This window comes from Microcaecilia unicolor, chromosome 3 (genome assembly GCF_901765095.1).
Source record: "Microcaecilia unicolor chromosome 3, aMicUni1.1, whole genome shotgun sequence".
In the NCBI taxonomy this organism is placed as follows: domain Eukaryota; kingdom Metazoa; phylum Chordata; class Amphibia; order Gymnophiona; family Siphonopidae; genus Microcaecilia; species Microcaecilia unicolor.
This window is the reverse complement of record NC_044033.1, coordinates 408,194,627-408,208,779: the sequence shown is the minus strand read 5'-3', so window position 1 is coordinate 408,208,779 and position 14,153 is coordinate 408,194,627. Positions and strand designations below refer to the sequence as shown.

The following is a 14,153-nucleotide window of genomic DNA, read 5'->3' as shown; positions in this document are numbered from 1 at the left end:
TTGTTTAAAAACCACACTTTTATCTGTTTACAATAGGTTTAAATTATCTTTGTAATTTCCTGTGGTAGTGAGTTCGACCATAGAAAAAGCCCATCTTCAAGCCTACTGGTCTGTTCTCCCCTAAAGAGGGCAGAGCTCGTGAAGGGACTTGTAATTTTTACAGTTCTTGTAAACATAGTGGAGCCTTTCCTGACAATGCCTTAAAAGCCCAAACCAGTACATCTAACTGACATTGTATTTGCATCAGTAACCAGTAGAGAGTATGCAGCATGGAGGTAACAGGATTCCTAACCTGCAATTGGAGGGTGGCCAATGTAACGCCGATTTTTAAAAAAGGCTCCAGGGGAGATCCGGGAAATTATAGACCGGTGAGTCTGACGTCAGTGCCGGGGAAAATGGTAGAGGCTATTATTAAAAACAAAATTACAGAGCACATCCGAGGACATGGATTACTGAGACCAAGTCAGCACGGCTTTTGTGTGGGGAAATCTTGCCTGACCAATTTACTTCAATTCTTTGAAGGAGTAAACAAACGTGGACAAAGGGGAACCGGTTGATATTGTGTATCTGGATTTTCAAAAGGCGTTTGACAAGGTACCTCATGAAAGGCTACAGAGGAAATTGGAGGGTCATGGGATAGGAGGAAATGTCCTATTGTGGATTAAAAACTGGTTGAAGGATAGGAAACAGAGAGTGGGGTTAAATGGTCAGTATTCACAATGGAGAAGGGTAGTTAGTGGGGTTCCTCAGGGGTCTGTGCTAGGACCCCTGCTTTTTAATATATTTATAAATGATTTAGAGATGGGAGTAACTAGCGAGGTAATTAAATTTGCTAATGACACAAAGTTATTCAAAGTTGTTAAATCGCGACAGGATTGTGAAAAATTACAAGAGGACCTTACGAGACTGGGAGACTGGGTGGCTAAATGGAAGATGACGTTTAATGTGAGCAAGTGCAAGGTGATGCATGTGGGAAAAAAGAACCCGAATTATAGCTACGTCATGCAAGGTTCCACGTTAGGAGTTACGGACCAAGAAAGGGATCTGGGTGCCGTCGTCAATAATACGCTGAAACCTTCTGCTCAGTGTGCTGCTGCGACTAGGAAAGCGAATAGAATGTTGGGTATTATTAGGAAAGGTATGGAAAACAGGTGTGAGGATGTTATAATGCCGTTGTATCGCTCCATGGTGCGACTGCACCTTGAGTATTGTGTTCAATTCTGGTCGCCGCATCTCAAGAAAGATATAGTAGAATTGGAAAAGGTGCAGCGAAGGGCGACTAAAACGATAGCGGGGATGGGACGACTTCCCTATGAAGAAAGATTAAGGAGGCTAGGGCTATTCAGCTTGGAGAAGAGACGGCTGAGGGGAGACATGATAGAGGTATATAAAATAATGAGTGGAGTAGGACTAGGGGGCATGCAATGAAACTACAGTGTAGTAAATTTAAAACAAATCGGAGAAAATTTTTCTTCACCCAACGTATAATTAAACTCTGGAATTCGTTGCCGGAGAAAGTGGTGAAGGCGGTTAGCTTAGTAGAGTTTAAAAAGGGGTTGGACGGTTTCCTAAAGGACAAGTCCATAAACCGCTACTAAATGGACTTGGGAAAAATCCACAATTCCAGGAATAACATGTATAGAATGTTTGTACGTTTGGGAAGCTTGCCAGGTGCCCTTGGCCTGGATTGGCCACTGCCGTGGACAGGATGCTGGGCTCGATGGACCCTTGGTCTTTTCCCAGTATGGCATTACTTATGCACTTATGTACTTATGTAATCCTCCCCACTAGCCTAATGGCCATATTTTGTACTAGCTGCAGCTCCATAATTCACATTGATAAACCCAAGTGCACACTATTACAATAATAAGGTCTGTACCACCATTTCCAAGAAAAGGAGTGTCCCTAACAGGTAGATACCTTGATATCTAACATCCCCCCCCCCCCCCCCGAATTTTCACTACCCCACTAAATGGTATAACATCCCCTCCCAGAGAAACTGTAATTGAAATTCTTGGCAAAGGAATAGCAGGAGAAACTTCTAAGAACAAGCAAGATGTCACCCTAAGAACTCGATGTCACCGACGGAGCTCACCAGGGAAAAGCTTTCCTAGCTTAGCAAGGACTAGAACCTTCTCCTTTACTTTACCAGGTGCTTATATTCTGCTCACACCTCGATAGGTTTGCAGCGGATTACAGAGTAAAGAGATCAGTATTACAGAGATGGACACTTCAGTTTGATGTTAGAGACTTTTTTAGAGTGACATATTGGAAAAACAGTTTTACAAAGAGTTTGGCAGTACATATTTCCTGAATAGAATGGATTTTAAGGCTTTATGGGATTGGGTGTTACAGTTGATGTTGAGTATTGGTGTCAGCAGGGAGTTCCAGAGTTTGGTGGCTCGGTAAGAGAATAAGTTTGAGAGAGGTCTTTTGAGGTGAAATTCTTTGTAGGATGGGAAGAATAGTTTTAGAGAGTTTCTTGTCCCATAGCTTGAGCCCAAGTAGATCTTAATCACCGATGTATGGCGTATATCTATAATACATATGTATAGGTCATAAACTACTCACATTAAATATTATTATATTATTATATTAAGATCTACTTGGGCTCAGCTGTATGTACATACACAAATATTAGGAGGTGGAACATCACATGTGCAATGATGGTTCCATTGTGACACCACCACATATTCCTCTTGGGGATATAATGGGTGTAAACGGTATGGTCTGAGCACATTTAAAACATTTTATAACACTTTAGCATTTTTTTAACGTGCATACATATATATATATATATATATATATATATATATATATATATATATATATATATATATAAAAAGATAAATTATTCTGAACCCAAGTTTACTATAGTGAGTTTTAGGTTTAACTTGGTTTGTTGGATTTGTTCTTCCTGATTTCTTGTAATTTATTAAAAGAGATACAAATCAAAGTCAGGTATACACATAAAGTAGCACATATGAGTTTATCTTGTTGGGCAGACTGGATGGACCGTACAGGTCTTTCTCTGTCGTCATCTACTATGTTACTATCCTGTTTATTTTCGAAGGAGAAGGGCGGCCATCTTCCGACACAAATCGGAGATGGCCAGCCTTCTCATATGGCCGGCCAAATTGGTATAATCGAAAGCCAATTTTGGCCGGCTTCAACTGCTTTCCATCCAGGGACGGCCAAAGTTCAAGGGGGCGTGTTGGCAGTGTACCGAAGGCAGGACGGGGGCGTGGTTAACAGGTGGCCATCCTCGGCCGATAATGGAAAAAAGAAGGCTGGCCCTGACGAGCATTTGGTCGACTTTACTTGGTCCCTTTTTGTTCAAGACCAAGCCTTGAAAAGGTGCCCGAACTGACCAGATGACCACCAGAGGGAATCGGGGATCACCTCCCCTTACTCCCCCAGTGGTCACCAACCTCCTCCCACCCAAAAAAAATATAAAAAACATTTTTTTGCCAGCCTCTATGCCAGCCTCAAATGTCATACCCAGCTCCATCACAGCACTATGCAGGTCCCTGGAGCAGTTTTTAGTGGGTACTGCAGTGCACTTCAGGCAGGCGGACCCAGGCCCATCCCCATTCCCCTCCCCCCCGTACCTGTTACACTTGTGGTGGTAAATGGGAGCCCTCCAAAACCCACCCGAAACCCACTGTACCCACATGTAGGTGCCCCCTTTACCCTTTAAGGGCTATGGTAGGGGTGTACAGTTGTGGGGAGTGGGTTTTGGGGGGGGGGGGGCTCAGCACACAAGATAAGGGAGCTATGCACCTGGGAGTAATTTGTGAAGTCCACTGCAGTGCCCCCGAGGGTGCCCGGTTGGTGTCCTGGCATGTGAGGGGGACCAGTGCACTACAAATGCTGGCTCCTCCCATGACAAATGGCTAGGATTTGGCCGGGTTTGAGATGGCCACCATTATCGGCGAAAACCAATGTCGGCCATCTCTAAGGGCAGCTCAAATGTTGAGATTTGGCCGGCCCCAACCATATTATCGAAATGAATGATGGCCACCCATCTTGTTTTGATAATATGGTCGGGTTCGCCACTTTACGGGGCCGTCATTAGAGATGGGTGCCCTTATAGATGGGCACCCCCGTTCGATTATGCCCCTCCACGTTACGAAGCTGAAGTAGCATCACTCATGCAATCTTTTGGTGATGGTCACCCATGCTGTGACGACTTGCATCCTGCTGTCCAGGGAGAACATCTGCTACAGGTAAGTAAATTGGTTTTCTCTAATCTTCATACACAGAGATGCTATACAGATAATACCAATCCTTGTGGTTCACCATTCCCCAGCACTACTGTGTTTCCTTCTGTCAAGAAAGGAAGAGAACCAGCTCAAAACAACTCCCTCAATCTCCCCAGTCTGAGGAGCTTTTCTGAGGGCATATTAAACTGAAATACTCCCAAAGAAAATTGGACACTTCATTTGGCAGCTAAGGGACACAGACATCCATAGAGTCCATTATCTTTCTAATCTATATATTAATTCCTGAGGTAGAGCTAGTGCTTAAAGTTTCCTACTTCATCTTGATGCTGCTGGGCTCATCTTAACTAGAATGCCAAACCACACTGATACACAGAGAATATACATACAGAAGTACCTGAATGTGACCTACCATGATCTACTTCCAAAAATGTATGAGCACTATCGAAGGCCATAAAAACAATGCACGACCTAACAAACTTCTGAAAGCTACTGAAAACTGACCTATTCAAGAAGGCATACCATAACGATCCATCCTAAATACGAAACAATCAGACTCTACACCATCTAGACAAAACCGAACTCTTCACTTGACTAGTTAACCTCATTGCTACTAATTGAAAGCTACGCAATATGCACTACCACTTTATTTCTCATGTTGAAAATGAACTCTCTATAGTTGATTATCTAACATGTTATAACTCAGGAACCTCTATGCAATACCATAATGTACTCTACTTTATCATGAATGTATGTCTTAATGCAATACCATTTGTAACTCTCAGCCCGGAAATGGCGATCGCCATTACGGCATAATGTAAGCCACATTGAGCCTGCAAATTGGTGGGAAAATGTGGGATACAAATGCTATAAATAAATAAAATACAGCAGAAACTAGAATGTGGAAGGAGATTTAGGGGAATAAAACAAGGCAGAGAATGTCAGTAACAAAATAAAATAAACAAAAAAGCAAAATGTTAAAACCTAATTAAATAGAACTAAGACATAAAAAAAAGACTTGAGAATAAATAAATATGAGGTACTGGTGTTTACTGTTTTAAATTACATGTATAGTGTACTGTTTTAACATGGCTATGTTTATTGTGAACCGCCAAGGAAGCTGAAAGAAAACAGACCTTTAGAGCAATATTGGTAAATGTAATCCGGTCAATATTCAGCCAGCTGTGGTCAGCGTTTTTTGTTGTTGTTGTTGAGTTTTGTTTTGTTTTAAATGCTGACCATCACCAACTAAATTAGGTCCCACTATTCAATGCTGGGCCATATCCAGGTACTGGCATTGAATAGCAGTGTCTGACTAGAGTTGTGTGGGCGTCTGGAATTTATGCGAGTTCTGGCTGATACTCAGTCGCGACCCACATAAGCAGAGTGTGCACACACACACACCCATCCCACCCTACCATCAAACACAGTTGCAGGGTCCCTCTCCCACCCCAACTCAAATCGCTGAACTTGCTACCCGGACACATTTGGGGGAATGGGAAGGGTTCAGGAATGTGTTGGGGTAGGGACCAGGAACATGTTGCTTGGAGCAGGGTCCAATGATTGTGTGTAGGGGGGAAGGGAGGCAGGAATGTGTTGAGGGGTTGGGAAGTGGACCTTGCAATTGTGATGAGGGAGGGGAGCAGTGGCGTTCCTAGGGCGGCTGACACCCGGGGAGGATTGCCGATGCGTCCCCCCGGGTGCATTTTTACTTGCTGGGGGGGGGGGGGGTGCCGCGCGCCTGTGGGCTTCGATCGTTCCATGTTCCCTCTGCCCCGGAACAGGAAGTAACCTGTTCCGGGGCAGAGGAAGCACGGAACGAGCGGCACCGATAGGCGCGTGGCACCCCCCCAGCAGCGTGCACCCGGGGCTGACCGCACCCACCGCCCCCCCCCCCCCAGGAACGCCACTGGAGGGGAGGACACTGTACGGTATAGACCAGGACCAGGAAATTATGTGGCTGCTGGCCTATATTTAGGCCCGTGATTTTGAAGTCATTATGCCACAGTGACTTTCTTCTCTCTCTCTGAAAATTCAGAGGATTGTAAGGTGCCTGATTTAAGGATTTTTACATCTGAAACAAAGCTTTGTTGATTGCTTCCCTGTGTCCAGATAAGTGCTTCATTGAGTATCTACATATATTTTTTGAGAGACAATTACTCGAGTATTTGAGTCACTGGATGGACATTATAACGTTTACATTATCTTGAATGGGACATTTTAAAGTACTCGAGAGTTATTTAAGCTATTGAACTGATTATTTAGTGTCCAGTCTTTTGGCACAATCACACAATGTGGTACACTTTAGGATGTGTGTGTGGTGTTTGAATGAAAGCCAACATAGGCTCATTCAGTTCAAATCTGATGCCTATGACCGAGGGCTATGCAAACCACAGTGAAAATACTGAGAGAGACCACTCACATCACATTTTATTTCTGAGGTGTACCCTTATTTTTGGATGCTGATATCGGTCGCAGTTTGTTTATTTTTTGATTTGAGTATTTGGTTCTCTAATTTTTATTTTTATTCTTTTTCTGTTTGAACTATATTTAGTGCTGGTACCCACATAGCTAACCAGGCAAAGTTTGGACTGTTTGTATGTAGCGTAGCAACAGGGGGGGGGGGCATGGGGGGATCCAAAATGGACCCAGGGCCCCTGGTTTGGCTGATGGGGGTCCCCAACCCCTGCCAGCTGAAGCGTTCCTCAGTGCTGCTCTCCTTATATTGCCTGCTCTGCTTCCCTCTCATCACATGCATATTCGGTTTTATTTTGAAACTGAGCATGCACAGCACTTCATGCGTGCTCAAGTTCATTAAAATTGAGCATGTGCAAGTAAGGGGAAGCAAGGCAGGCAATGTAAGGAGATCATTGCTGGAGAAACCTTCAGCTGGCGGGAGTGGGGGACCCCCATCAGCCAAGGTATGTGGCGTTGCGGCGAGGAGGTGGGCCAAAATGTGCCCCCTCACTTCAGGCTCTGGACCCCCCCCCCCCTTCACTTCGAGGTTTGGCTACACCCCTGGGTCCTACATGCCCGGTTAGCTATACGGTGACAGGCACTGAATATTGCTGGCACCCACATAATTATCAGCTCCTCCTTGCCTCTGATCCCATACCGCTCCTCACCAGCCCACTTTCCACATGGCTAGTGAGTTTCCTATATTCAGCAGCTTGCATGCACAGTTAATTTAAATGGGCAGGAGTTTTTCCTGTCTGGTTAAATCACTTTGAATAGGGGGATCACGTGATGCAGTGAGAGGAGGCAGACGTGTTTTCTGCCTTCTGCTCGAGGGTCCCATCCTCAATCCCTTGGAATTGACACTGAAAGACCCGAATTGGCCTGCCTTTTGTCTGGAGTGAAACCTGGTGGAGCATATGGACAGATATCTCACGCCGAAAGGCAGAATGGCTGCAAAAACGGCTAAAAAAGGGGCAGATAGAGCCAAAGCTGCAGAGGACAAGATGGCGGACCAGGGACAGGTCCCGCAGCTTACCTGTACCGAGGCAGCTATAGCAGAATTGACTAACGCGGTGGTACTTGCTTTAGAACCGCGCCTGCAACGTCTATCGGAGCAGCTGACCGGTATTTCACAAATCACGACGGACTTATCCCGGCGGACGGGAGAATTAGAGTGCCGCGTGTCAGATCTGGAAGATGGTGCCCAGGGGAATAGCGCGGGACTGACAAGACTCCAAGAGCTGGTGGTGGAACAGCAGAACAAGTTAGAGGACCTGGAAAACAGGTCTCGGCGCGATAATCTTCGTTTCCTAGGCATTCCTGAGACTGTTCCGGAGAGATCCCTACGTCGGGTGATGGAGAGTTGGATGAGCCCGATGGTGGTGAGAGATGAAGAGACGGACCCGGTCAAGCTCGAGCGTGTGCATCGCCTGGGAGCGGCTCGAGCTGGTGAAAGACGCCCTAGAACAGTAATAGCGAAGTTCCTCAACTCGGCTCAGAAAGAAGCATTTCTTCAGTATTATCGCCAGCATAAGGAGGACGTTTGCTATGAGGGAGCCCAGGTGCGAGTCTATCAAGACTATTCGGCGGCTCTTGCGGCGAAGCGCCGCCGGTACGCAGAGGTTTGCACGCGCTTGATTGAGAGGAAATACAAGTTTCAAGTTCGTTATCCAGCGGTGTTAAAGATTCTGCATAACGGACAGTGGCGCTCGCATGAGACACCGGAGAGTGCGATGTCCTGGCTCAATGGAGAACCGGAGCAGCAAGAGGCAGGAGAGTGAGCTCGGAGAGGCCATAACGGTGACCGGATTAAAGAAATTGAGCGTATTGCCCCGAGGAGTTGGTAATGACAGAGAAAGACTTGTATTTGGACACTTTTGTGGCACTGTTTCCCCTGAGTTCTTTTACTGCACCTTAAAGATTTTTGGGGGGGTGGGTACGTGGGGGGGGGGGGGTGAATGAGTGTCTGATAGTGTGTAAAGTTAAGTGTAAGGGTGTAATGTGGTCTGATCGGGGCAGAGAGCAGAGGTGGTGTATGTAGAGTGAGGTGTGCGGGGACAATAAAGAGTGAATTATGCAACATAGGTAGGGTGAATGTTGGGAGAGCTGAGGGTTGTGTGTAACAAACGGAAGAGGGTGCCTTACACTTTTAGGCATGGCTAATGGGCATGCATTGGTTATGAGGGAGGATGGGACTCCTCCTGGCATCATTGAGTGATCACAGACAGGCTTCTCTGTGGCTACATGGAGAGGAATGGTTCTGAGAGGGGTAGGGGGGGGATGGGGGAAAGGGGGGGTGGGGGGTTGGATTGTGGGAGGGGGGAAGGGCAGTTGGGTCTCGTGTATTCCATGGTGTCTGATGGAGGTTTTAGTGTTGTGTTGGGGGCTGGTGGGGTAAGAGAGATTTTTGCAAGAGAGGTCAGGGTTTTGGGCTCTAGGGCGAAGGCTGGGCGCCCGGGAGTTCTGGACCATCAGAGAGCTTGGGTCTTTGTTAAAGTGCAGATCCGAGATCCTGGCTAAGCTACCACTGCCTAGAATAATATCTTGGAATGTGTGTGGCATCACTTCTCCTATTAAGCGCACAAAAATTTTAGCGGCTCTTCAGTGTCACAATGCCTCCATAGCTTGTTTACAAGAAACTAAATTATCTGACGTAGAACATGTAAAATTAAAACAGCGATGGGTGGGGGACTGCTTCTTTGCGTCAGCCACAGGTAAAAAGGGGGGAGTAGCGGTATTGGTACACAAAAACATGCAAGGTCATGTCAAGGTGGTGTCACGCGATGGGAATGGTCGTTATATTTTATTGAAGATGAATGTTATGGGGCAGGACTTCTATCTACTAAATGTTTACGGACCCAATTTGTACGACCACTCATTTTTCCAGCACCTGGTGCGCCTGGGAATACAACATGCATCAGCACCTTGGGTAGTGGTGGGCGATTTTAACCAGGTGCTGGATGCTCTTCAGGATCGCTCGGCCCAGTCCTCGGGAACGGTAATGGGAGGGGGGAAAGGCTTACCCTACTTGTGTCAAGCTTTAAATTTGGTAGACCCGTGGCGGCTGTGCAATCCCAGTGCCCGAGACTACACTCACTTGTCACGAGCACATGGTACTTGGTCCAGACTAGATTACATATTGGTGTCGGCACCCCTGTTTCCACAGGTGGTACGATCGTAAATTGGCCCGATGGAGGTCTCGGACCACGCAATGATTTGGGTAGACATGGATCTGGGTGAGGAGCGGCTGAGACAGCGATTGTGGAGATTCCCGTCATACTTGATAGAAGATGATAACTTTAAGGAATATTTGCAGAAAAAGTGGTCGCTCTTTGCTGATGCGAATGGTTCCCATATTTCAGATGCTAGGTTATACTGGGACACTGCCAAGGCGGTGTTGCGTGGGGATATAATAGCATATATGTGTGCACGCTCGAGGCGAATCTCACAGGGTTTGGTTCGGCTTGAGCGGATATATCAGGAAGCGAAGCGAGCACATCTGGCAGCCCCTTCAGCACAGAGTCAAGAGCAGATGTTGTCGGCTCTGGCGGCGCTGAACGCCCTCATCCACGAACGTACCAAGAAATACCTTTTTTACCGCTCCTTTAGGTTTCATCGCTTTGGGAACAAATCGGGCAGGTTGTTGGCGCAGCTTGTGAAAACCTGGGGGGGCAATCGGTTTATCCCGTCATTAACAGCACCAGATGGGCGACAGGAGACGCAGACGTCGAATATAGCGAAGTTGTTTCATGACTATTATGCTGCCTTGTACGCATCGCCAGCCCCTCAAGAGGGACCCTCGATGAGAGAATACTTGGAGGGTTCGGGTATGCCCCGCCTCTTGGCTTCCGTCGTAGCTCAGCTGGATGCCCCTCTGAAGGGGACAGAGATTCAGCGGGTGATCAAGGCGTTAAAAAGGGGCACAGCACCTGGGCCTGATGGCTATGCGTCTGAGTTCTATCAATGTATGCTCCCACAAATTGCAGGCCCATTGCTTGACTATTTTGAAGCATCGCTGTTCCAGGGTTCCTTTCCCAAGTATTCGAACGATGCCTTGATTACCCTGATACCTAAGCCGGGTAGGCCGGCAGACTTGCCGGGTTCATACAGACCGATCTCCCTGATAAACGTGGATCTGAAGATCTTAGCCAGGATCCTTGCGGATAGATTAGCTCCACACATACCAGCGCTGATTGGGGAAGGGCAGGTAGGCTTTGTCCGAGGACGACACTCTTCATTGAACGTGAGGAAAGTGTGCCTTGCAATAGCCCGGAGCCAGGTAGTCAACGAGCCTCTGCTGTTAGTTAGCCTAGACGCGGAGAAAGCGTTTGATAAGGTGCACTGGGACTATCTATTTGCAATGTTAGACTTTATTGGGATCACGGGATGGTTTCGAAAAGCGGTAGAAGCGCTTTATGAAAAGCCTAGTGCATCGCTAGTGGTGAATGGAATGCGTACCGCCCCCTTTGAGGTGTGTTGTGGAACCCGACAGGGCTGCCCTTTGTCCCCTCTATTGTTTCTTTTATACCTGGAGCCATTGTTGCGATCCATTCAGGGTGATCCAGAGGTTAGCGGTGTGGACTTCTCGTCGTTCTCAATGAAAACATTAGCTTTTGCGGATGATATTTTAGTGGCCTTGACGAATCCACAAAGATCGGTCCCTGCCCTTCTGAGTGAAATCGAAGAATTCAGCTATTTTTCTGGTTTCACCCTTAACTTACAAAAATCAGTAGCGTTCCCAATTCAAGATCAGATACGAAGCCGGTGGGAGGGAGAGTTCCCCTTGTCCTGGACATCAGGTCCACTTAAATACTTAGGAGTGAAGATCTCAGGGGATTTAAATCAGCTTTATGAGTTGAATGTCGAGCCATTGCGGGAGAGTACGAGGGCTTCTTTAAGGGTGTGGCAGTCTTTGCCGTTGTCGGCTTTGGGCAGGGTGGCACTATTTAATATGGTGTTAGTGCCCAAATGGACTTATATTTTACAAATGGTACCGATGATGCTCAGTTGGAAGGATGAGCGGCTGGTGACCCGGCTGGTGGCACGTTACGTATGGCAGGGCAAGCGGGCGCGGATGGCAGCGTTGCAACTTTATCGGCTAAAGAGTAAGGGGGGCTGGGGATTATTGAACGTCAAATTATTGTCGGTGGCTGGAAATATGAGGCATATCTCGGACTGGTTCAGAGGAACGAGTCACTTCACCCTGTCGGAGGAGGAAAAGTTGTTGTTGAGTCCGATGCATTTTAGTGCTTGGTTGCATGCAAGGTCGCGCGGGTGCCGGTCATTGGGGCCATACGCGCCTCTGTTTTTACCATTGCGACGGGCGTGGATGTGGGTGTGTCGCTTCTTCGGGCTATCCTCGAGACTCTCTCCTTTGTTGCCTCTGCAGGGCAATCCAGATTTTCCCCCGGGCTCGACATCGGCCCAGTTTGTGGCTTGGAGAGGCAGGGGTGCGCACTATCTACATCAGTTATATACAGAGGATGGCGAGAGGAGGACGTTGGATGAGTGGAGACTGGAATTTGGGACGGTAACGGGTGATTCCTTTGCCTGGCTCCAGCTACAACATTATGTGCGGTCGATCCCGTCCGCTTCCCTGTCCACTGTGGTGTGGGAAAAGCTGCTTGAATTATTTGCCTTGGATGCGCAATCGGCAGTCCCCCTCAAATACTATCATTTATGTTTGCGGGGTCAGCTGGGCGAGGTAGATTATGAGAAGCTGGCAACTCAATGGAACAATGAGTTATCCCTGAGACTTCGGGGGGAGCAGCTAAAGACTTATGTATTGAATATTTCCAGGGTAACGGAGAATGTGACGCTGAGAGAAACCCTTTACAAGTTTGTAATGCGAATGTATTTTTCACCGCATAGGGCAATGAGAGCAACCATGCGTACAGATGATGCCTGTGTGAGGTGCGCCCACTCCCCGGCGGGCCTTGGCCACATGTTCTGGCAATGCCCGAGCGTTATGGAGTTCTGGAGGCAAGTGGCGGGGCATGTGTCGGCTCTCTGGGGAGTGGCCTGGACGCCTCATGCATCCCAATTATTTGATATATTTCAAGTAGCGACCCCGGGGGCAGTGGGGCTCAAGCCTTTCCTAAAGCGGGTGGTGCTCATGGGCAAGAAAGTGATACTTCATCAATGGATAGTGGCGGAACCCCCAACTTTTCAGCAATGGAGATCCAGGATGATTTGTTTGTGTGCGCTGGAGCGAAGGGGGGTGGGAGACTTGACATCGGCCAAAGGAGAAGAATTTTGTCGGAGATGGGCTCCTTTTTGGGACTCATTGACCCCAGTGGCGCGCAGCAGGGTTCTGAATTGTTGATCAGCACACCATGGAAACACAGGAGGGAGAGGGTGGGTAGGGGGCTAGGGTGGTTTGAAGGGAGTGGGTTTAGTAGTGTAGGGTTGGTTTGTGACCCATTCGTTGACAGTATCTGTTGGCCGTTCTTTAGTTGCCTCGTACTTAGTTAAAGAGATCTTGGAGGCTGATGTTTGGAAGTATTTATGAGGGATTGTTATTGTCAGTGACTCAGATGTACACCTGGAAAGCTGGGATTCAGGAATAGTGGCTCATACTTGTTTGAGCTGTGGATCACTTACAGGGGGCCATAAGAAAACAGGTCCCAAGTGGGTGTAGTAGTCAGTGGGTGGCATTGCTAGATTTGGAGGATGTCCCAGAGGCTGAGTGCTGTAAAATCAAACAGACTTAAACAAGAAAGGTTATATTGTTCAAGGTCAACAGGGGGGAGGAAGGGGGTGGGAGGGGAGTAACACAGGGGGGAAAATGTTATGATGGTGTTGAACACCTTGATCTTGATTGTTTATTGAAACAAGTGTTTGATGCTTTGCCATGTTGTATGAGTTGTGTTTTATACTTGCCATCAATAAAAAGGATTTAAACATAAATCACTTTGAATATTGGGCTCAATTAGTATCAACCTAAAAATAATCTGTATAATAAGGTTATGGAATAGACAGGATCCAAACGCATTCCTTCCTGGAAGATGAATAAAAATTTACGACAGATGTGACATATGGAAAGTCAGCACCTGCAAATGTTAAGAAGTAGGCCAGTGGTTCCCAAACCTGGCCCTGGGGGCACCCCAGACAGTCAAGTCTTCAGGATACCCACAACAAATATTCATGAGAGAGATTTGCATACACTGCCTCCACTGCATGCAAATCTATCTCATGAATATTCATTGTGAATATCCTGAAAACCTGACTGGCTGGGGTGCCTTCAGGACCAAGTTTGGGAACCACTGAACTAGGGTCAGAGAGGCAAAAAAGATGTTAAGCACAGGCAGCCCTAATTAAACAAATGACGACTGTGTTATGAAACTAGATACTCCTGAGAAATGATCTTCTTGTGTGTGTATCCTAATTGCTGACATTACTTCCTTATCTCTACACCTCATAATTGCAATTATAAGATGATGAGCATTGTAAATAATAATAATCATTTGATAG

General features: G+C 47.0%; 1 protein-coding gene across 2 annotated transcripts in view; it reads left to right on the top strand.

The window, feature by feature from the left end:
* Positions 1–14,153, top strand: part of PLA2G7 (phospholipase A2 group VII) — a 121,699-nt gene that overhangs the window by 26,600 nt on the left and 80,946 nt on the right. The window lies entirely within an intron of this gene.